The 22,027-nt window shown below is 44.8% G+C and overlaps 1 long non-coding RNA gene across 1 annotated transcript; it reads right to left on the bottom strand.

Annotated features, from left to right (window-relative positions):
- Positions 1-14,833: 14,833 nt before the first annotated feature.
- LOC120033365 lies at positions 14,834-15,939 on the bottom strand. Its single transcript, XR_005473947.1, has 3 exons — positions 15,804-15,939; positions 15,087-15,219; positions 14,834-14,981 (listed from the first exon to the last, which is right to left on the bottom strand). It is a non-coding gene; the product is annotated as an uncharacterized LOC120033365 (long non-coding RNA).
- Between the last annotated feature and the right edge of the window lie 6,088 nt (positions 15,940-22,027).

Here is a 22,027-nt window from a genome sequence, read left to right as displayed (position 1 = left end):
GCTGGAGCATTCTTTAACCCATACGGCATGACGAGGTACTCATAGTGGCCTGATGTGGTACTAAACGCTGTTTTCCACTCGTCTCCTCCCCGAATACGCACCAGATTATACGCGCTCCTGAGGTCCAGTTTTGTGAAAAAACGTGCTCCGTGGAATGATTCCACCGCCGTAGCGATGAGAGGTAGCGGATAACTAAATCCCACTGTGATTGAATTTAGACCTCGATAATCAATGCACGGACGCAGACCTCCCACCTTCTTTCTCACAAAAAAGAAACTCGAGGAGGCGGGTGACATGGAGGGCCGAATGAACCCCTGTCTCAGAGTTTCCGTGACATATGTCTCCATAGCCAACGTCTCCTCCTGTGACAATGGGTACACATGACTCCTGGGAAGTGCAGCGTTCTCCTGGAGGTTTATCACGCAATCCCACCGTCGATGAGGTGGTAATTTGGTCGCTTTCTTCTTACTAAAAGCGATAGCCAAATCGGCATATTCTGGGGGAATGCGCACAGTGGAAACCTGGTCTGGACTCTCCACCGATGTGGCACCGATGGAAACTCCCACACACCTACCTGAACACTCCTCTGACCACCCCTGAAGAGCTCCCTGTCTCCAGGAAATGAGGGGATTGTGAATGGCTAGCCAGGGAACCTCCAACACCACCGGAAACCCAGGTGAATCAATAAGGTAGAAACTAATCTGCTCCCTATGATCCCCCTGCGTTACCATGTCCAGCGGAATCGTGGCCTCCCTGATCAGCCCTGACCCTAACGGTAGGCTATCTAAGGAGTGCACAGGGAAAGGGGGGTCTATCTGTACCAACGGAATACCCAACTTACGGGCTAGTCCGCGATCCATAAAACTCCCAGCTGCGCCTGAGTCTACTAGCACCTTATGCTGGAGAGAGGGGAAAAACGCAGGGAAAAAAATAACCAAAAACATGTGACCGACAGGAAGCTCTGGGTGAGTCTTGTGCCTACTCACCTGGGGTGACCGAGAAGTATTCCGCCTGCCATCTCTACTCCCAGAGGCGCTCCTCCAGCACCGGTCCGAAGTGTGTCCTCTACGGCCACAATAGGTGCAAGAGAAGCCACCTCCTCCGGCCCCCCTAGATGCAGCCCCTCCCAACTCCATCGGAGTTGGAGCGGGAGGGCTGGGAGGTGGAACTGACAGGACCCCCTCTGAACGCCCGCGGGCAGCTAGCAGGTTGTCCAGTCGTATAGACATGTCAATGAGCTCATCGAGAGAGAGTGTAGTGTCTCGACAAGCTAGCTCCCGACGGCTGTCCTCCCGAAGGCTACATCGGTAATGGTCCATCAGGGCCCTGTCATTCCACCCCGCACCAGCAGCCAAGGTCCGGAACTCCAAGGCGAAGTCTTGCGCACTCCTCGTCTCCTGTCTGAGGTGGAACAGTCGCTCACCCACCGCTCGGCCTTCCTGAGGGTGGTCAAATATGGCCCGAAAGCGGCGGGTGAACTCTGGGTAGTGGTCTCGAACCGAGTCTGGGCCGTTCCAGACCGCATTAGCCCATTCCAGGGCTCTACCCGTCAGACAGGAGATGAGGAGGCTAACACTCTCCTCTCCAGAGGGAGTCGGATGAACGGTGGCCAAGTAGAGCTCCAACTGGAGCAAAAAACCCTGGCACCCAGCCACCGCTCCGTCGTACTCCCTTGGGAGCGCGAAACGCAATGCGCCTGAACCAGATGCCGACGTTGAAGGAGTAGGTTGCGACGTCTGTGAAGGAGCTGGTGTAGATGTCGGGATACCACTCCTCTCCCATCGCTCCATCCTCTCCATCATCATGTCCATCGCCGACCCAATCCGATGGAGAACGGCGGTGTGATGAAGGACACGCTCCTCCATCGATGGAAGAGGGGTGGTTGCTGCTTCTGCTGACTCCATGGTAAGGTGCGGGCTTCTGTAACAGTTCCAATGGTGGAATGAAAGAGTCAGGTGCAGAGAGCAGGGTAATCTCAATCAAGTGGATATTTATTTCTTCCAGAAATAATCACATAAACGGCGACGCCACACAAACAACGGGCGCGTCAAAATGCTGTCCAATAAAAGTAGGACAGAAATCCACTATAAGAAACACCACCAACACAAACAGAAAAACAAGCCCGCACAAAATTCGGTGGGCCAACTGGGTTTAAATACCCCCTAACCTAAACACAAAACAGGTGATACAAATTAGACAAACTCAAAAGAAAACAGAAAAGGGGATCGGTGGCAGCTAGTAGACCGGAGACGACGACCGCCGAGCGCCGCCCGAACGGGAAGAGGCACCATCCTCGGCGGGATTCGTAACAGTACCCCCCTCCCGACGCGCGGCTCCCGCAGCGCGCCGAGGACGACCCGGAGGGCGAGGAGCAGGGCGATCCGGATGGAGGCGGTGAAAGTCCTTCAAGAGGGACGGATCCAAAATGTCCCCCACCGGTACCCAGCATCTCTCCTCCGGACCGTACCCCTCCCAGTCCACGAGGTACTGCAGGCCCCTCACCCGGCGTCTTGAGTCCAGAATGGCTCGTATCCTATACGCCGGGGACCCCTCGATGTCGAGAGGGGGAGGAGGGACCTCCGGTACCTCACCTTCCTGCAGGGGACCAGCTACCACCGGCCTGAGGAGAGACACATAAAACGAGGGGTTAATACGATAGTAAGAGGGAAGTTGTAACCTATAACACACCTCGTTTATCCTCCTCAGGACTTTAAATGGCCCCACACACTGCGGCCCCAGCTTCCGGCAGGGCAGGCGGAGGGGCAGGTTTCGGGCCGAGAGCCAGACCCTGTCCCCTGGTGCGAACACAGGGGCCTCACTGCAGTGGCGGTCAGCGCTCCTCTTCTGCCGTTCACTGGCCTGCCTGAGAGAGTCCTGGACCGCTCGCCAGGTCTCTCTAGAGCGCTGTACCCACTCCTCCACCGCAGGAGCTTCGGTCTGACTCTGATGCCACGGAGCCAGGACCGGCTGGTACCCCAGTACACATTCGAAGGGCGACATGTTCGTTGATGAGCGGCGGAGTGAGTTCTGGGCCAACTCCGCCCACGGGACGTACCTCGCCCATTCTCCTGGCCGGTCCTGGCAATACGACCTCAGAAACCTACCCACTTCCTGGTTCACTCTTTCCACCTGCCCATTACTTTCGGGGTGATACCCAGAGGTGAGGCTGACCGAGACCCCCAGACGCTCCATAAACGACCTCCACACCCGGGACGTGAACTGGGGACCTCGATCAGATACGATGTCCTCCGGCACCCCGTAATGCCGGAAGACGTGGGTAAATAGAGCCTCCGCAGTCTGTAGGGCCGTAGGGAGACCAGGCAATGGGAGGAGACGACAGGACTTAGAGAACCGATCCACAACGACCAGAATGGTAGTGTTCCCCTGAGATGGAGGAAGATCAGTCAAAAAATCTACCGAGAGATGAGACCATGGCCGTTGTGGAACCGGAAGGGGTTGTAACTTCCCTCTCGGTAGGTGCCTAGGAGCCTTACTCTGAGCGCATACCGAGCAGGAGGAGACATCGAGTCTCACGTCCTTAGCCAAGGTGGGCCACCAGTATTTCCCTCTAAGACCACGCACTGTCCTCTCCATCCCCGGATGACCCGAAGCAGGTAGTGTGTGAGCCCACCGAATCAATCGATCACGGACACCAAGCGGTACGTACCTAAGGCCAGTCGGACACTGGGGCGGCACAGGTTCTACCCTCAACGCCCGCTCGATGTCCGCGTCCACCTCCCATACCACCGGGGCCACCAGACAAGAGGCGGGAAGGATGGGAGTCGGATCGATGGGCCGGTCATCCGTGTCATAGAGACGAGACAGCGCGTCGGCCTTAGTGTTGAGGGAACCTGGTCGGTAAGAGATCGTGAATCTAAAACGAGTAAAGAACATGGCCCACCTCGCCTGACGCGGATTCAGTCTCCTCGCCTCTCGGATATACTCCAGATTGCGGTGGTCAGTCCAGATGAGAAAAGGGTACTTCGCCCCCTCAAGCCAGTGTCTCCACACCTTCAGGGCTTTTACCATAGCTAGTAGCTCCCTGTCCCCCACATCATAGTTCCGCTCCGCCGGACCCAGCTTCTTAGAAAAGAAAGCACAGGGACGGAGCTTCGGTGGCGTGCCCGAGCGCTGTGATAGCACGGCTCCAACACCAGCCTCGGACGCATCCACCTCCACTATGAACGCTAATGAAGGGTCCGGATGCGCCAACACGGGAGCCTCAGTAAACCGTGCCTTCAACTGGTTGAAAGCTCCCTCTGCCTCGGCCGACCACTGTAGACGCACCGGCCCTCCCTTTAGCAGTGAGGTAATGGGTTGGCCAAAACTTGGCCAAAACCCCGGATAAACCTCCGGTAGTAATTGGCAAACCCTAAAAACCGCTGCACCTCCTTTACCGTGGTCGGAGTCGGCCAATTACGCACGGCGTTAACGCGTTCACTCTCCATCACCACCCCTGAGGTGGAAATGTGATAACCCAGGAAGGAAACGGCTTGTTTGGAGAACACACATTTCTCAGCCTTGACGTATAGGTCATGCTCCAGCAGCCGCCCAAGGACCCTGCGCACCAGGGAGACATGCGCGGCGCGTGTGGCAGAATAGATCAAGATGTCATCAATATACACTACCACACCCTGCCCGTGCAAGTCCCTGAGAATCTCATCTACAAAGGATTGGAAGACGGCTGGAGCATTCTTTAACCCATACGGCATGACGAGGTACTCATAGTGGCCTGATGTGGTACTAAACGCTGTTTTCCACTCGTCTCCTCCCCGAATACGCACCAGATTATACGCGCTCCTGAGGTCCAGTTTTGTGAAAAAACGTGCTCCGTGGAATGATTCCACCGCCGTAGCGATGAGAGGTAGCGGATAACTAAATCCCACTGTGATTGAATTTAGACCTCGATAATCAATGCACGGACGCAGACCTCCCACCTTCTTTCTCACAAAAAAGAAACTCGAGGAGGCGGGTGACATGGAGGGCCGAATGAACCCCTGTCTCAGAGTTTCCGTGACATATGTCTCCATAGCCAACGTCTCCTCCTGTGACAATGGGTACACATGACTCCTGGGAAGTGCAGCGTTCTCCTGGAGGTTTATCACGCAATCCCACCGTCGATGAGGTGGTAATTTGGTCGCTTTCTTCTTACTAAAAGCGATAGCCAAATCGGCATATTCTGGGGGAATGCGCACAGTGGAAACCTGGTCTGGACTCTCCACCGATGTGGCACCGATGGAAACTCCCACACACCTACCTGAACACTCCTCTGACCACCCCTGAAGAGCTCCCTGTCTCCAGGAAATGAGGGGATTGTGAATGGCTAGCCAGGGAACCTCCAACACCACCGGAAACCCAGGTGAATCAATAAGGTAGAAACTAATCTGCTCCCTATGATCCCCCTGCGTTACCATGTCCAGCGGAATCGTGGCCTCCCTGATCAGCCCTGACCCTAACGGTAGGCTATCTAAGGAGTGCACAGGGAAAGGGGGGTCTATCTGTACCAACGGAATACCCAACTTACGGGCTAGTCCGCGATCCATAAAACTCCCAGCTGCGCCTGAGTCTACTAGCACCTTATGCTGGAGAGAGGGGAAAAACGCAGGGAAAAAAATAACCAAAAACATGTGACCGACAGGAAGCTCTGGGTGAGTCTTGTGCCTACTCACCTGGGGTGACCGAGAAGTATTCCGCCTGCCATCTCTACTCCCAGAGGCGCTCCTCCAGCACCGGTCCGAAGTGTGTCCTCTACGGCCACAATAGGTGCAAGAGAAGCCACCTCCTCCGGCCCCCCTAGATGCAGCCCCTCCCAACTCCATCGGAGTTGGAGCGGGAGGGCTGGGAGGTGGAACTGACAGGACCCCCTCTGAACGCCCGCGGGCAGCTAGCAGGTTGTCCAGTCGTATAGACATGTCAATGAGCTCATCGAGAGAGAGTGTAGTGTCTCGACAAGCTAGCTCCCGACGGCTGTCCTCCCGAAGGCTACATCGGTAATGGTCCATCAGGGCCCTGTCATTCCACCCCGCACCAGCAGCCAAGGTCCGGAACTCCAAGGCGAAGTCTTGCGCACTCCTCGTCTCCTGTCTGAGGTGGAACAGTCGCTCACCCACCGCTCGGCCTTCCTGAGGGTGGTCAAATATGGCCCGAAAGCGGCGGGTGAACTCTGGGTAGTGGTCTCGAACCGAGTCTGGGCCGTTCCAGACCGCATTAGCCCATTCCAGGGCTCTACCCGTCAGACAGGAGATGAGGAGGCTAACACTCTCCTCTCCAGAGGGAGTCGGATGAACGGTGGCCAAGTAGAGCTCCAACTGGAGCAAAAAACCCTGGCACCCAGCCACCGCTCCGTCGTACTCCCTTGGGAGCGCGAAACGCAATGCGCCTGAACCAGATGCCGACGTTGAAGGAGTAGGTTGCGACGTCTGTGAAGGAGCTGGTGTAGATGTCGGGATACCACTCCTCTCCCATCGCTCCATCCTCTCCATCATCATGTCCATCGCCGACCCAATCCGATGGAGAACGGCGGTGTGATGAAGGACACGCTCCTCCATCGATGGAAGAGGGGTGGTTGCTGCTTCTGCTGACTCCATGGTAAGGTGCGGGCTTCTGTAACAGTTCCAATGGTGGAATGAAAGAGTCAGGTGCAGAGAGCAGGGTAATCTCAATCAAGTGGATATTTATTTCTTCCAGAAATAATCACATAAACGGCGACGCCACACAAACAACGGGCGCGTCAAAATGCTGTCCAATAAAAGTAGGACAGAAATCCACTATAAGAAACACCACCAACACAAACAGAAAAACAAGCCCGCACAAAAGTCGGCGGGCCAACTGGGTTTAAATACCCCCTACCCTAAACACAAAACAGGTGATACAAATTAGACAAACTCAAAAGAAAACAGAAAAGGGGATCGGTGGCAGCTAGTAGACCGGAGACGACGACCGCCGAGCGCCGCCCGAACGGGAAGAGGCACCATCCTCGGCGAGATTCGTAACACTACCTGCCTCTTCTATTTTTGTGATAATGCTGCAATTAATTGGTTGTAATTTTGGGTAGAGCAGACATTTCCATATGTCTGTGTTAGCTGCATGTGTGACATAACTCCACCAGTCCTATTTATGATATCATTCACTAAAATTATACCTTTTTTTTTTTTTTTTTTCCATCGATAAATACAGTTTTTTTAATCAATTAGTATATTTGAATTTAACCACAATATTTGTTGTACTATTTGTTCCGTCCTTTCAGGTGGATTAAACTGAAATTGCAACCAACTTTCTAAGGCTTGTTTAAAAAATAAAGATATTTTGGAGATCATTTCCGTTTCAAACAACCGAAAGTGAGCAGGTGTAATCTGAATAAAGGGAAAAAGGCCCTTCTTGAACATAGGATGAGACATTCGTACCAATTGACTAGAGAACCAGTTTGGATTTAAGTATAACTTTTGTATGACTGATGCCTTTAGTGAGAGGTCTAATGCTTTAATATTTAATAATTTCTGCCCTCCGAATTCATATTCGTTATATAAATAGGCCCTTTTAATTTTATCTGGCTTGCCGTTCCAAATAAAATTGAATCTTTTTTTGTTCATATAATTTAAAAAGCAGGTCACTAGGTGTAGGCAAAACCATAAGCAAATAGGTAAACTGTGATATGACTAAAGAGTTAATCAGGGTGATTTTTCCACAAATAGACAGGTATTTTCCTTTCCATGGTAGCAAGATCTTATCTATTTTTGCTAACTTTCTATAACAATTTATTGGAGTGAGATCATTTCTTTCTTTTGGGATTTGTATACCGAATATGTCCACATCTCCGTCAGACCATTTAATTGGTAAACTACATGGTAATGTAAAATGTGCATGTTTTAGTGATCCAATACGTAATATGGTAAATTTATCATAATTTGGTTTTAGTCCAGAGAGGATAGCAAAAGTATCTAGATCCTCTAAGAGGCCGTGGAGAGAATCTAATTGTGGTTTTAAAAGAAAACATGAATCATCAGCATACAATGATACCTTAGTTTTTAAGCCACGGATTTCTAATCCCTTAATATTATTGTTTGATCTAATCTTAACAGCTAACATTTCGATGGTCCCGTGTGGCTCAGTTGGTAGAGCATGGCGCTTGCAACGCCAGGGTTGTGGGTTCAATTCCCACGGGGGGACCAGGGTTCAATTCCCACGGGGGGACCAGGGTTCAATTCCCACGGGGGGACCAGGATGAATATGTATGAACTTTCCAATTTGTAAGTCGCTCTGGATAAGAGCGTCTGCTAAATGACTTAAATGTAAATGATGTCAATAATAAATAGATATGCCGATAGTGGACAACCTTGTTTTACTCCTCTAGATAGTTTAAAACTTTCTGAGATGTAGCCATTATTTACTATTTTACACCTAGGGTTACTATACATAACTTTAACCCATTTTATAAGAGATTCCCCAAAATTGAAATGTTCTAGGCATTTATATATAAACTCCAGTCGTACTTTATCAAAAGCCTTTTCAAAATCAGCTATGAAAACCAGGCCTGGTGTCCCCGATATTTCATAGTATTCTATTGTTTCCAGTACTTGTTTTATATTATCTCCAATGTATCATCCATGTAAAAAACCTGTCTGATTAAGATGAATAATATCTGACAATACCTTTTTAATTCTATGTGCCAAGCATTTTGCTAGGATTTTTGCATCACAAGGGATTTTTGCATCACATTTTTACATTTCTGTTAGTGAGCATTTCTCCTTTGCCAAGATAATCCAACCACCTGATAGGTGTGGCATTTCAAGATGCTGACTAAACAGCATGATCATTACACAGATGCACCTTGTGCTGGGGACAATAAAAGGCCACTTCAAAATGTGTGTTTTGTCACACAACACAATGCCACAGATGTCTCAAGTTGAGGGAGTGTGCAATTGGCATGCTGACTGCAGGAATGCCCACCAGTGTCACGCCCTGATCTGTTTCACCTGTCCTTGTGATTGTCTCCACCCCCTCCAGGTGTCGCTTATTTTCCCCAGTGTATTTATCCCAGTGTTTCCTGTCTCTCTGTGCCAGTTCGTCTTGTATGTTTCCAAGTCAAACAGCGTTTTACCCGTTCTCCTGCTTTTTGCATTCTCCTTTTTCTAGTCCTCCCGGTTTTGACCCATGCCTGTTTCTGGACTTTGTAGCCGCCTGCTTAGCCATTCTGCCTGCCTTAACCACGAGCCTGTCTGCCACTCTGTAACTCCTGGACTCTGATCTGGTTTTGACATTTTGCCTGTCCACGACCATTCTCTTGCCTACCCCTTTGGATTAATAAACATTGTAAGACTCCAACCATCTGCCTCCTGTGTCTGCATTTGGGTCTCGCCTTGTGCCTTGATAACCAGAGCTGTTTCAAAATAATTGTATGTTAATTTCTCTACCATAAGCTGCCTCCACCATAATTTTAGAGAATTTGTCAGTATGTCCAACCGGCCACATAACCGCAGACTACGTGTAACCACACCAGCCCAGGACCTCCACATCCGGCTTCTTCACCTGCAGGATTATCTGAGAAGGATACTCTGGATCGACGTGTAAGACAGCGTGTTCCAGTTCCCGCCAATATCCAGCAACTTTGCACAGCCATTGAAAAATGGGTGAACATTCCACAGGCTACAATCAACAGCCTGGTCAATTATATGCGAAGGAGATGTGTCTCGCTGCATGAGGCAAATGGTGGTCACACCTGATGCTGACTAGTTTTTGATCCATGCCCATACTTTTAATTTTTTTAAATCTGTGACTAGACATATCTCTATTCCCAGTCATGTGAAATTCAGATTAGGGACCAAGTAATTTATTTCAATTGACTAATTTCCTTATATGAACTGTAACTGTCACGGCCTGACCTTTGAGAGCCTTTTTATGTCTCATTTTGGTTTGGTCAGGGTGTGATTTGGGGTGGGCATTCTATGTTTTTGTTTTCTATGATTTTGTATTTCTATGTTTTGGTCCGGTATGGTTCTCAATCAGGGACAGCTGTCTATCGTTGTCTCTGATTGGGAACCATACTTAGGTAGCCCTTTCCCTCCTTTCAGTGTGGGAAGTTGACTTTGTTTGTGGCACATAGCCTTAAGCTTCACGGTTTGTTTTGTAGTGTTTATTGTTTTGTTCGGCGTCTTTTCTAATAAAAAGAACATGTACGCTCACCACACTGCACCTTGGTCCACTTCATTCAACGGCCGTGACAGTAACTCTGCAAAATCTTTGAAATTGTTTATATTATATTTTTTATCAGTGTATCATAAACCAACTTTCCTTATTCAGTAGATGTACAGTACTAGTAAAAGGTTTGGACACACCTACTAATTCAAGGATTTTTCTTTATTTTTACTCTTTTCTACATTGTAGAATAATAGTAAAGACATCAAAAATATGAAATAACACATACGGAATTGTGTAGTAACCAAGAAAGTGTTAAACAAATTAAAATATATTTTAGATTTTAGATTCTTCAAAGTAGGCACCCTTTGCATTGATGACATCTGTGCACACTCTTGGCATTCTCTCAACCAGCTTCACCTGGAATGCTTTTCCAACAGTCTTGAAGGAGTTCACACATATGCTGAGCACTTGTTGGCTGCTTTTCCTTCACTCTGCGGTCCAACTCATCCCAAACCATCTCCAGTGGTTGATGTTGGGTGATTGTGGAGGCCAGGTCATCTGATGCAGCACTCCATCACTCTTCTTGGTAAAATAGCCTTACACAGCCTAAGGGTGTGTTGGGTCATTGTCCTGTTGAAAAACAAATGAAAGTCCCACTAAGCGCAAACCAGATGGGATGGCATATCGCTGAAGAATGCTGTGGTTGGCATGCAGGTTAAGTGTGCATTGAATTCTAAATAAATTACAGTGTCACCAACAATGCACCCCCACGCCATCACACCTCCTCCTCCATGCTTCACGGTGGGATCCACACATGCAGAGATCATCCATTCACCCATTCTGCATTTTACAAAGACACGGCGATTGGAACCAAAAATCTCAAATTTGGACTCATCAGACCAAAGGACAGATTTCCATCGGTCTAATGTCTATTGCTTATGTTTCTTGGCCCAAGCAAGTCTCTTCTTGTTATTGGTGTCTTTTAGTAGTGGTTTCTTTGCAGCAATTCGGCCATGAAGGCCTGATTCACGCAGTCTCCTATGAACAGTTGATGTTGAGATGTGTCTGTTACTTGAACTCTGTGAAGCATTTACTTTGACTGCAATCTGAGGTGCAGTTAACTCCAATGAACTTATCCTCTGTAGCAGAGGTAACTCTGGGTCTTTCCTGTGGCGGTCCTCATGAGAGACAGTTTCATCATAGTGCTTGATGGTTTTTGCGACTGCACTTGAAGAAACTTTCAAAGTTCTGGAAATTTTCCGAATTGACTTAAAGTAACGATTGACTGTCGTTTCTATTTGCTTATATGAGCTGTTTTTGCCATAATATGGACTTGGTCTTTCACCAAATAGGGCTATCTTCTGTATACCACCCCTCCCTTGTCACAACACAACTGATTGGCTCAAACGCATTAAGAAGGAAAGAAATTCCACAAATTAACTTTCAACAGGGCACACCAGTTAATTGAAATGCATTCCAGGTGACTTCCTCATGAAGCTGGTTGAGAGAATGCCAAGAGTGTGCAAAGCTGTCATCAAGGCAAAGGGTGGCTACTTTGAAGCATCTCAACTAAAATATATTTTGATTTGTTTAACACTTTTACTTTTGACAGGTACTGTATAATAAACCAACTTTACAGTGAACGTGAAAATCCATGCATGTATACTGAAATTCTTAAATTCTGTCAATATGAATTTTATTGTTGATATTGTTGGAATCCACCAAATACCTGCAGGGGTGCTAAGGTTCTAAACCAAATCTTAGCTGAGGATGGTTGCACACGTTTAAGAAATTCTACATGTCAATAACCTAGCACATTGTGACAAAGACACTTAACAAGCCTAAATCAACTTTCCTCATTCATATTCAATGGGTGTAAACCTTCATGAAAAACAAACCTACCTTTCAACCTCTAGACAGGTTTTCAAGGGAAGGAAAATAATCGCTTTAGGTGTTTGTTTTAAATCTCCCAGACAGACAATAATGATCATTTATTAAAAGGAGAGTGTGAGTTAGCCACGGACACACATACTATTAGTCTTAAAAATAGACAGATTCAGATCAGTGAGCAGATGCCATACAGAGGCCGTTTCCTCCAGGTGCCACTGTGGGGCTTCGTCAGACAGAGAAACACAAAAAGACACACAAAAAAATGAATAACCGTAATTCATAGAGGCAGGCAGTGGTCACCCCATGACATGTACACACTCCCACCTCTTCTATTCCCCAGTCAAGACTCCTCCTCATACAACGGCTGGGTCCTACCAAGTCCGACACTTCTAGGAGTTTATTACACCTGGGTAAACATGACATTTTCACATGGTTCCACAGAGCACAACTACACCAGTCAAACTTGTCATGGAAAGGGTTCAATTTCATCATAAGACCAGATATGTCTGAACAGTCTAACAGGATGGAGATGAAACTGAATTAATACTTGTGCTCATTTGTTTGTTTTCCCTTTGTGCAGGTGAGGCCAACAACGCTCCAATCGTCAGGATTCAGGAAGAAGAGGGTAGAGTCCGCTCCAGGAGGCGGTAATGCATTATAGGCTTAAAACTTCTTATGGCTGCAATCCCGTTAACGGGATCGATATGACAACAGCCAGTGAAAGTGCAGGGCGCCAAATTCAAACAACAGAAATCATAATTAAAATTCCTCAAGCATACAAGTATTTCACACCATTTTAAAGATACACTTCTTGTTAATCCCACCACAGTGTCCGATTTCAAAAAGGCTTTACAGCGAAAGCACCACAAACGATTATGTTAGGTCACCGCAAAATCACAGAAAAACACAGCCATTTTTCCAGCCAAAGACAGGAGTCACAAAAAGCAGAAATAGAGATAAAATGAATCACTAACCTTTGATAATCTTCATCAGATGACACTCATAGGACTTCATGTTACACAATACATATGTTTTGTTCGATAAAGTTCATATTTATATCCAAAAACCTCAGTTTACGTTGGCGCCATGTTCAGAATTGCTTCCAAAATATCCAGAGAAATTGCAGAGAGCCACGTCAAATAACATAAATACTCATCATAAACTTTGATGAAAGATACATGTTTTACATATAATTAAAGATACACTTGTTCTTATTGCAACCGCTGTGTCAGATTTCAAAAAGCTTTACGGCAAAAGCACAATATTCAATAATCTGAGAACAGCATTCAGCCACAAAAGGAAGCCATACAGTTACCCGCCAAATTGTGCAGTCAACAAAACTCATAAATAGCATTATAAATCTTCATTTACCTTTGCTGATCTTCGTCAGAATGCACTCCCAGGACTCCCACTTCCACAAGAAATGTTTGTTTTGTTCGGTAATGTCCATCATTTATGTCCAAATAGCTATTTTTGTTAGCGTGTTTGGTGAACAAATCCAAAGTCAGGAAGCGCGTTCACTAAAAGCAGACGAAATGTCAAAAAGTTCCGTAACAATCAGTAAACATGTCAAACGATTTATTGAATCAATCTTTAGGATGTTTTTAACATAAATCTTCAATAACATTCCACCCGGAGAATTCCATTGACTTCAGATGTGCGATGGAACAGAGGTCCCTCTCATGTGAACGCGCATGGTCAGAGCATGGTCAGCTCATGGCAGACCTGACTCATTCCTGTCTCCTTCGGCCCCACTTCCCAGTAGAGGCATCAGACAAGGTTCTACAGACTGTTGACATCTAGTGGAAGCCATAGGAAGTGCAAACTGATCCATATCCCACTGTGTATTCGATAGGTGATGAGTTGAAAATCGACCAACCTCAGATTTCCCACTTCCTGTTTGGATTTCTTCTCAGGTTTTTGCCTGCCATATGAGTTCTGTTATACTCACAGACATCATTCAAACCGTTTTAAAACTTCAGAGTGTTTTCTATCCAAAACTAATAATAATATGCATATATTAGCAACTGGGACTGAGGAGCAGGCAGTTTACTCTGGCCACCTTTCATCCAAGCTACTCAATACTGCCCCTGCAGCCATAAGAAGTTAAAGGGGAGGGGTCATCCTCTGGAGGGGGCGAGGTCTCATTGACAGTCGCTCACAGACAAACCAACCTGGTCCCTACAGTTGGTCGAGTGCAGGGGAGACTGACTGAGGGGATAGGGAGGGGGGCAGCAGGAGGCTGCAGTGAAGTCCACACACACGCTACAGATCAGAGCTGGAAAAGGAGGTGGGGAGGAGATCCAGGAGCTAGATGTTTAAACATGGTCTTGTTGCTTTCCAAAAAACAAAGTAAGGGGATAAGGCTTCTTAAACGGTGTTGAGGAGGTCCTGGATGGCCTTCTGTTGAGTCTCTTTCAGCATCGCTACACACTGTGTCCACGCGAGGGCCAGTCGTATATAGCCGTAATGGAAATTTTGTTGACCTTTTCTGCTGCTTTTGAGACACGGTTCAATCCCTCCTTGGGGCACTACTTGTTGAGTAAATTAAACACTAAGCAATCATAATACAGTAACTATTGGTCACTATTATGGATTATTATTCTGATATGTATTCATTATAGAATTGTGTCAGTTATTAATGATAAACCTTTAAACTGCACTCTTCCTCCCCTCCCTCCCCATCTCAGCTCCAGATGACAAAACCTGCACACACGTCCAGAGGGTTGCAGGTCTGCAGACTTCCTTTTGGTCATCAATTTTAATCAGAGAAATATCCAATAAACCAAACTGTTGCTTTAACTGTGAATGTACTTTATTGCACACAATCCTCAAATAAAAAATGGAGCATACATAAAATAAACAAGTAATTACAACTTATTTACATTGTGGATAATGTGTGTGAATGTTGTGTTTTATTTATATACTGTCAGCCAGTGGTGGAGGGCATGGCAGATCTGAAAGAGAGAGGCACAAAGTGACAGTAAGTGTACAGATCAACAATATGTCTGTGTGTACATCTGTTGGTGTGAGTGAGCATATGCAATAGAATTCTGAATTACCTGTATCCATCTGGGAATCCAGAAAACGTTTCTCCCTTCACGGCCAGTGTAGTAGGAACTGGTGCAGCCGGTAAATTAAATACCACAGCAGAGGACTGCTGTGACTGCAGCTGAACTGCTGGGGGTGGCAGATCTAAAAGAGAGAGGCACAATTTTCTTAACTGACAATAATCATACAGCTAAATAGACTGAATAGGAACCTAGATTCAATCAGATCAAGCGTTAACCGGCGATAGCCGACACCCACATAGCTAATGTTTTGGCCGTTTCTGAGGTATAACTGCGTTGGATCTGTCAAATTAGTAAGCAGCAGCTCTTGATCATTGTCCCAAAACTACACCCGTCCTACTCGCGTTACAAGTTCAGAAGGAGAAAGTGTAGGTTATAGAAATAATGACGCTCAAAATCATTCAACGAAATAATGAGGATTTCTATCAGCCTAAACGAGGTGTAGATTACATATCAAATTCCAGTGTTCTAACTTGTAAACAGGGCTGCGTGAAATTTCTGTTAATGGGACTCCGTGCAGCCAATGGCAATTTCCTATTTAGGTATAATGCCAGCAGTCGCTTGTGGATTTGACAGCTCCTAACGCAGTTCCACCTCAGACACCGCTCAAACAACCGCTACGTGGATGTCGGCTAAAGCAGATGTGATTGAATAGAGCCCCAAGTGAGGGAGAGTGTGCATGTGTGTATACATGCATGTGATAATTACCTGTATCACCTGTCGTGGCCGGTGTAGCAGGTGCAGGGCAGACGACTGCAGCTGTGAAGACTGTGGTTGAGCTAATAGGGGTGTCTGATGTAAAAGAGGGAGGAACAATTTTCTTAAGTTAAAATAATTATACAACAAAACAGAGTGAGTGGGTATACGTGTGTTTGATAATTACCTGGACCACATTACACTGCTTCAGGTCTACAAGCCTCTGGAAGCTCCAGTGTGCCACTCCAGGCCTGGAACAGCTTGGTGGAAAGACGGTTACTTGTCACCCACCGAACAGTTTGAAAAATAGGCACAATATAATTTGAATGACAAAGCCTTGACTACACACTAACCTAAACAGAACAGACTATGGGAGGTGCACAGTAGTACATAGAGCCATGACTACATGGAACTCTATTCCACATCAGGTAACTGATGCAAGCAGAAAAATTTGATTAAAAAAACATCTTATGGAACAGCGGGGACTGTGAAGAGATACATGCATGCACACGATAACATGCGCACTGTACACACACGTACACATGTATTTTGTGTTGTAAATATGTGGTAGTAGAGTAGAGGCCTGAGGGCACACTTAATATGTTGTGAATGTATTGTAATGTTTTTAAAATTGTATAACTGCCTTAATTTTGCTGGACCCGAAGAAGAGTAGCTGCTGCCTTGGCAGCAGCTAATGGGGATCCATAATAAATACAATACAACAAATTAATTAAGTTTGTGTGTCTATCTGACAACCCAGGCAGCAGACTTCATTGTGTGTGTACACTTTTTCCTGGTCTTAATGTTTTTGTTACTGTATTGCATGTGTGTGTTTATTTATGTATATTTGAGTAGGAATACTGTAACAATCTTCTACAACTGGCTACAGTGTAACACTTTAAATGGCATAAACCTACTGATGGGATATTCATAGTAGTGTTTTGATCACATCAGTGTGTTGTTGGTTGGTAGACATCTCTATTCATATGACGCATATGTGTGTCATTTTGATGCAACAAAACATTTTGGAAAGAGAGAAAACAGTTTTGAATTAAGTGTTTGCTTTAGCTAGAGATTTGGAGTTTTGCTATTTGTGTTTGTGGTTTTGTGTTTAGAGTTTTGGGGAAATGGCCCAAACAATCAGCAAACGTATTCTGCCCTGGAATTGCGTTCCCATGCAAAACTAGACAGATAGATAACTAAGTCTTCAATAAAACTCCCAAGGCTCGACTTTAATTGAATGAATATATTGAAAAGGTTTATGTTGTGAAAATGCAAAATACAGAAAAGAATATACTTTAGTATTCAATTCCTATCGACATACTGTAGCTGTACATTATACATTTCAAGTTGAAGTGGCATAAATACAAAGCACGTGCCAAGGTCCCATGTATCTGGCATTATACCAAACCAGAGCCAATTACCATATGAGCAGCAACTAGCCAACTCCTTTCATTACACTAATAATGTGCAAACACCTCTGTACAATAACAAAGCACATTACACTAGAAACAGTAACAAAACTACAGTATTGTACGTTTTACAATTCGCTTACATGACGCTTGAGCAAACTAATGCAGCTGACGGCATACATGAAAGGCAAGGCAATTTGTGTGAGTGAATGCAACCAACTAACATTAAGTAAGCAATTCTATCAATTACAAGATTATCATCACTAGCTTTAGCTGCTTCTCTGGGTGAACGACTACTCTACTCTACTTCCTGTTTACGTAGTCTTTCTAAGTACCAGAAAGCTCCACTAGGGTGCGATAAACACCATGGAACACAATGAAAAGCCATTTTAACCACCGTAATAAAATAATCTGTTACCGTCTAACAGGTTGGCAGCACAAAACGTGTGTAAACAATTGTGGAAAACTATTTTTTTTTAAACTATAGTCCATGGGCTGACTTGGCTTTGCTCAATGACTGTATGTATGACTTGGCTTTGCTCAATGTATCACGACTCAGGATATGACCCAGATGCAGACACATGAGGCGGATGGTTCGGTTCTCAGAATATTTCATATAACAAAAGGGGCAGGCATAGGTTCGTAGTCCAAGGCAGAGTCAAAAAGGGACACAACGGCAGGCAGGCAGGTCTTAACCAGGAAGACTAGAAAACTGGAGAAAATGGGAAACATGCTGGTAAGACCTGACAAAACAAGATGAACTGGCAACAGACAAACAGAAAACACAGGAATAAATACACAAGGTACAATGGGGGAAATAGGAGATACCTGGTGGAGGGTGGAGACAAGGACAAGGCAGGTGAAACAGATCAAACAGATTGTGTGACAGAATAACTATCTATGACTAAGCTTTGCTCAACGACTACCTACCAAATGTTCCACTGTGCCCATTACAATGGAGAAAAACATATATCTCTTATTGAAGATGCCCAATCTTCAGAGATAACAATATAACGTGAAGTCAAAGATACTGGTTTCCATATGTGGCAATGCTTTTCCCTAAATGCTTATGACAAATCCAGCTCCAGAATAGCCTAATATTTTGAAAACGGTGTAGTAAAAAACCCCAGCAACAATAGATAACATTAGCTAGCTAAGGACAGGTGTGGACAGGTGTCTTTTATACAGGTAACGAGTTCAAACAGGTGCAGTTAATACAGGTAATGAGTGGAGAACAGGAGGGCTTCTTAAAGAAAAACTAACAGGTCTGTGAGAGACGGAATTCTTACTGGTTGGTAGGTGATCAAATACTTATGTCATGCAATAAAATGCAAATTAATTATTTAAAAATCATACAATGTGATTTTCTGGATTTTTGTTTTAGATTCCGTCTCTCACAGTTGAAGTGCACCTATGATAAAAATTACAGACCTCTACATGCTTTGTAAGTAGGAAAACCTGCAACATCGGCAATGTATCAAATACTTGTTCTCCCCACTGTATATATAATGTAGCAACTACAGATTGCCCCTTTAAGTTCAGTCTTGAAATCATTGGCCACTCTAACAATGGATCACTATCACTTTATTAATGCCACTATAATAATGATGTTTACATATCTTGCATTACTCATCTCATATGTACAGTATATACTGTATTTTATACCATCTATTGCATCTTGCCTATGCCAGTCGGTCACTGCTCATCCATTTATTTATATGTACATATTCTATCACATTGCCATCCGTTTTGTTACTAAAGCCCCATATACTACCCCCCACTGCGACCTGTACACTCTCGTTGGCTGGCCCTCACTTTATATTTGTTGCCAAACCCACTGGCTCCAGGTCATCTATAAGTCTTTGCTAGGTAAAACCCTGCCTTATCTCAGCACACTGGTCACCATAGCAACACCCACCCGTTGCACACGCTTCAGCAGGTATATTTCACTGGTCATCCCCAAGGCCAACACTTCCTTTGGCCGCCTTTCCTTCCAGTTCTCTGCTGCCAATGACTGGAACGAATTGCAAAAAACTCTGAAGCTGAAGTCTTATATCTCCCTCTCTAACTTTAAGCATCAGCTTTCAGAGCAGCTCACCAATCAATGTACCTGTACATGGCCAATCTGTAAATAGCACACCCAACTACCTCACCTCCATATTATTACTTACCCTCTTGCTCTTTTGCACCCCACTATCTCTACTTGCACATCATCATCTGCACATCCATCACTCCAGTGTTAATGCTAAATTGCAATTATTTCGCCTCTATGGCCTATTTATTGCCTACCTCCCTACTCTTCTACATTTGCACACACTGTACATAGATTTTTCTATTGTGTTTAAAAAATGTTGAATGTAATTGTCTGCATCATTTCCAATCCCCCATATTTTTTGGGGTAAATATATATATCCATACACGCATGCATACATATACATACACATACCTATATAGACATACATACTTTTAAAAAGAATATACCTTTATTTTTATTCCCCGCAAACCCTACCACCAATCCCCCAATTGGAGTAAACTAATAAACACTTCTGCTTTTACCTTCAATTTATACATCTTATACACATTTTACAGACACAGTCTACTTTACAATAGTTCTCTCTTGTTTGTTCTTAGTCCTTCCTCTATTTCTGATGTCCATCCAGTTTGATTTCTATTTGTAACTGTGCTATTTCACAAAAGTTCCGAACCTATATACATTTTACAGATCCCGTATGTTTTACATTGTTTATCTTGTTATTAGTCCCACCCTTCAGCTCCATTCAACCCCTCCCATCTATCTCTCAACATCATCCATTTCGGATTTCTATTTGCCATATATTTTTCAACTGTGCTGTGATGCTTCACAAAATAATTGAACCTTCCTATTCTCATAGCCTCTACAGATTGTAAATTAAAAATACATTTTTTTGCTAAAATAATTATGTTATTGATTGATTGATTGACTTTGGCTTTTCAAATCCCCCAGTATTGCTATCTGTAGCGTTAGTTCTAGGCAAATGTTGCAATTCTTCAGCCATTCCTGGACCTGTGACCAAAAACGAGCTACATATGGACAATACCAAAATAAATGATCTAATGACTCTGCCTCCTCACAGCAGAATCTGCAGAGCTGGGAAGATTGTATCCCCCAAATATATAACATTCTATTAGTTGCAAGAATTTTGTATAGGAATTTAAATTTAAAAATTCGAAGTTTTGAATCTGGCGTTGTTTTCCGTATCAATTCATAAACCATGTGCCATGGAATGGGTACATCGAAAATCTCTTCCCAACTATTTTGAAATTTATATGGCACAGCTGTCAGTTTTTTGGTCCTTAAATGAAATTGGTATATGTTTTTATTTATCACACTTTTCTTTAACCATTTATGTTCTTTAATACAGGGCCGACATACAAGTTCCTTACTTGTTTCCCCTTCTACTTGCCTCCTCCATTTTTGTGGTAATGCTGCAATTAGTTGGTTGTGATTTTTCGGTAGAGCAGACATTTCCATATGTCTGTGTTAGCTGCATGTGTGACATAACTCCACCAGTCCTATTTATGATATCATTCACTAAAATTATACCTTTTTTAAACATTTCTTCGATAAATACAGTTTTTTTATCAATTAGTATATTTGAATTTAACCACAATATTTGTTGTACTATTTGTTCCGTCCTTTCAGGTGGATTAAACTGAAATTGCAACCAAATTTCTAAGGCTTGTTTAAAAAATAAAGATATTTTGGAGATCATTTCCTTTTCAAACAACCGAAAGTGAGCAGGTGTAATCTGAATAAAGGGGAAAAGTCCCTTCCTGAATATAGGATGAGACATTCGTACCAATTGACTAGAGAACCAGTTTTGATTTAATTATAACTTTTGTATGACTGATGCCTTTAGTGAGAGGTCTAATGCTTTAATATTTAATAATTTCTGCCCACCGAATTCATATTCGTTATATAAATAGGCCCTTTTAATTTTATCTGGCTTGCCGTTCCAAATAAAATTGAATATTTTTTTCCATATAATTTTAAAAGTTTAAATAATTTTAAAAAATGTTCCGCATTGCGTCCAACAACAACATTGACGAATACGCTGATTCGGTGAGCGAGTTCATTAGAAAGTGCATCGGTGACGTAATACCCATAGTAACGATTAAAACATTCCCAAACCAGAAACTGTGGATTGATGGCAGCATTCGCGCGAAACTGAAAGCGCGAACCACTGCTTTTAACCAGGGCAAGGCGACCGGAAACATGACCGAATACAAACATTGTAGCTATTCCCTCCGCAAGGCAATCAAACAAGCTAAGTGCCAGTGTAGAGACAAAGTAGAGTCGCAATTCAACACCTCAGACACAAGAGGTATGTGGCAGGGTCTACAGTCAATCACGGATTACAAAAAGAAAACCAGCCCCGTCGCGGACCAGGATGTCTTGCTCCCAGACAGACTAAATAACTTTTTTGCTCGCTTTGAGGACAATACAGTGCCACTGACAAGGCCCGCTACCAAAACCTGCGGGCTCTCCTTTACTGCAGCCGAGGTGAGTAAAACATTTAAACGTGTTAACCCTCGCAAGGCTGCAGGCCCAGACGGCATTCCCAGCCGCGTCCTCAGAGCATGCGCAGACCAGCTGGCTGGTGTGTTTACGGACATATTCAATCAATCCTTATCCCAGTCTGCTGTTCCCACATGTTCCCAAGAAAGCTAAGGTAACTGAGCTAAACGACTACCGCCCCGTAGCACTCACTTCCGTCATCATGAAGTGCTTTGAGAGACTAGTCAAGGACTATATCACCTCCACCCTACCTGACACCCTAGACC

The sequence above is a fragment of the Salvelinus namaycush genome, chromosome 40, assembly GCF_016432855.1.
Source record: "Salvelinus namaycush isolate Seneca chromosome 40, SaNama_1.0, whole genome shotgun sequence".
Classification (NCBI taxonomy): domain Eukaryota; kingdom Metazoa; phylum Chordata; class Actinopteri; order Salmoniformes; family Salmonidae; genus Salvelinus; species Salvelinus namaycush.
The sequence above is the reverse complement of the archived record's forward strand: the minus strand, read 5'-3'. Positions and strand labels throughout refer to the sequence as shown.